This window comes from Herpailurus yagouaroundi, unplaced genomic scaffold (assembly GCF_014898765.1).
Source record: "Herpailurus yagouaroundi ecotype Mexico unplaced genomic scaffold, PumYag 165, whole genome shotgun sequence".
Taxonomy (NCBI): Eukaryota; Metazoa; Chordata; class Mammalia; order Carnivora; family Felidae; genus Herpailurus; species Herpailurus yagouaroundi.
The window spans coordinates 28,872,483-28,875,722 of record NW_024412406.1 but is presented as its reverse complement, the minus strand read 5'-3'; the positions used below and the strand labels follow the sequence as shown (position 1 = coordinate 28,875,722).

The 3,240-nt window shown below is 45.6% G+C and overlaps 1 pseudogene; it reads left to right on the top strand.

Annotated features, from left to right (window-relative positions):
* The first annotated feature begins 500 nt into the window (after nucleotides 1–500).
* LOC121038311 (etoposide-induced protein 2.4 homolog) lies at nucleotides 501–1,480 on the top strand (annotated as a pseudogene).
* The last annotated feature ends 1,760 nt before the right edge of the window (nucleotides 1,481–3,240 follow it).

Below are 3,240 nucleotides of genomic sequence, written 5' to 3'. Positions count from 1 at the left end.
GGTTCCATGTTGTTGACACAGAGCTCGCCATGGGGCATGAATCATGAACTGTGAGAGCATGACCTGAGCCGAGATCATGACCTGAACCAAGATCAAGTGTCGGGCGCTCAACCAATTGAGTCACACAGATGCCCTATCAGGTATCTATTGAGTAGCCAAATGGAGATATTGAGTAGGCAGTTACCTGTGTATTCTCTTAGGAGAGGGGTGTGGTTGAGGATATCGTTGGGGATGATCAGTGTATATGATGCTAATGTAGTGTGCAGTATTTGGTGTGATCAGTAGGAGAACAAGTATAGATAGAAAAGGGAGGAAGTCCAATGACCAAACCCAGGACACTCCACCATTAGACGGGGGGTGTGACCCTGGGAACATGGTGTCAGGAGAAGCCACCAAGTGGAGAGAAAGTGAGCAGCCTGCAGTGGGTGAGGGTCCAGGCTGGGGTTCTGCCAACAGGGCTCCAATGTTCATGATGAGAGGTTGAGGGACTCTCCTCTCTTTTCTGTGTAGTTGATGGTGTTGGTGTGACGAGATGGCCAACAGCATCAAAACCTCTCTCCAGGACCTTGCCAAGGGAACTGAAGTGTCCGTCTGGGCTATTTGTGCCATCTCGAAGCTAGATGCTCAAATCCAGGACAAAAGAGAGGAGCAGTATTGAAGAAACGCAAGTAGTACCTTGGCGCAGTAGAGGGAGCAGGTATAGTGCACGAGCAGGAGAGGGAACCAGGTATTGTTACCGGAATTTTCCAGTGCTCTGTTTGGAATGGCAGAGTATTCTCATGTGTTCTCCACTTGTTTCATCAAGTGTTTATTCCTGGGCTTCAGCCAGTGACAGCACAGGTTATCGGTGATCCACGGCTACGTGGAGATGCTTGGTCGTGGCTGGAGTTCTTTCTTACATCAATTTCCAGTGTTCTTTGGGTTCTCCCCATCTGTGCTTAGCAGAGTTTCCAGTGTCATTTGGTTTCAAGATAGAATTGATCTGGCTTTTGAGGTATCAGGGAGAAAGTGTTCCCCATTCCCTGGTTTCAGCAAAACAGTTGCTCACGTGTTCTTCAACAATTTTCTGTTGACTATCTTCTTCATGCAAGGGATGTTGTGAGTCTCTTTCCCAACCATATTTTTGGTCCCCTGGTTAGTCTTCTGCATATGTCTGTCTCTACTCACTAAACTGCTTTGGGTATCCTAGTTCAATAAAGGAATCAAAATCCACCAGTGGCTATCGGTCAGAAAGTCATTGCCTTACTAGCTTGGATGTGGTTTGCCCTTGGCTTTCCTCATAGGAACACAGTCCCTGTACATTACCTCTCTATTCTCCTTCATTTACTCTCGTCAACTTAATGCATGGCAAAGAGCCAGCCATACATCTTGTTGGTGGTCTCCTTGGAAAGTCCACAGGGCCTTCTACCTTCAGTCTGCCCGAGCCCTGCTCCTCCTCCGAAGGGTCCCTTTCATTAAGTGGGTCCCTGCTGACTCCTGAGCCACCTGCATCCAGACGGGAGGGGTTGTACTGGAAGGACCCTGTGGCAGTTCATCTCCCTGTTTACCTCACCCTACTCTGCCCAGGGGCCTCTGCATATTCCCTTCTTCCGGAGGAACTGGGATTTTTGTCTCTGGTGACCATAAGGCACAATCTTCCTGGCACCCGTATGTGGATTTGTAACACCACCCTGAACCTGAAAAAGTCCCAGGTTTCCCCCAGCACTTTTCTAACATTTGCTGGCCTCTGTGTCTAGACCGATATGACACCTTGTTTCTCTCCCTATGCCATTGGCTGCCCCACCTTCCCTTCCTACCCCCCACCACCCGTGGATGAATGGACTTTGTAGTTCAAGCCATTTCATTCCATACATTTGTTATTTCTGTTGGTTTTCTGTTATAAGGGCTGAGGGCAGACTGCCCCAAGACAGGCCACTTTGGGATGAAGATGATTTTAGGTTAAAAAGCAAGACAGCATGGTACTGGCACAAAAACAGACATTCAGATCAATGGAACAACATAGAGAACCCAGAAATGGACCCACGAACATATGGCCAACTAATCTTTGACAAAAGAGGAAAGAATATCCAGTGGAATGAAGTCAGTCTCTTCAGCAAGTGGTGCTGGGAAAACTGGACAGTGACTTGTAGAAGAATGAACCTGGGCCACTTTCTTACACCATACACAAAAACAAACTCAAAATGGATGAAAGACCTCAATGTAAGACAGGAAGCCATCAGAATCCTCAAGGAGAAAGCAGGCAAAAACCTCTTTGATCTTGGTCGCAGCAACTTCTTACTCAACACATCTCCAGAGGCAAAGGAAACAAAAGCAAAAATGAACTATTGGGACCTCATCAAAATAAAAAGCTTCTGCACGGCGAAGGAAACAATCGGCAAAACTAAAAGGCAACCGATGGGAGAAGATATTTGCAAATGGCATATCAGATAAAGGGTTAGTATCCAAAATCTATAAGGAACTTGTCAAACTCAACACCCAAAAAACCAAATAATCCAGCGAAGAAATGGCCAAAAGACACAAATAGACACTTCTCCAAAGAAGACATCCAGATGGCCAACTGACACATGATAAAATGCTCCACGTCACTCATCATCAGGGAAAGACAAATCAAAACCACAATGAGAGACCACCTCACACCTGTCAGAATGACTAACATTAACAACTCAGGCAACAACAGATGTTGGCGAGGATGTGGAGAAAGGGGATCTCTTTTGCCTTGTTGGTGGGAATGCAAACTGGTGCAGCCACTCTGGAAACAGTATGGAGGTTCCTCAAAAGATTAAAACTAGAACTAGACTACGACCCAGCAATTGCACTACTCGGTATTTATCTGAGGGATACAGGTGTGCTGTTTCAAGGGACACGTGCACCCCAATGTTTATAGCAGCACCATCAACAATAGCCAAAGTATGGAAAGAACCCCAATGTCCATCGATGGGTGAATGGAGAAAGAAGATATGGTATATATATACAATGGAGTATTACTCAGCAATCAAAAAGAATGAAATCTTGCCATTTGCAGCTACGTGGATGGAACTAGAGGGTATTATGCTAGGTGAAATTAGTCAGTCAGAAAAAGACAAATATCACACAACTTCACTCATATGAGGACTTTAAGATACAAAATAGGTGAACATAAGGGAAGGGAAGTGAAAATAATATAAAAACAGGGAGGGGGACAAAACAGAAGAGACTCTTAAATATGGAGAACAAACAGAGGGTTACTGGAGGGGTTGTGGG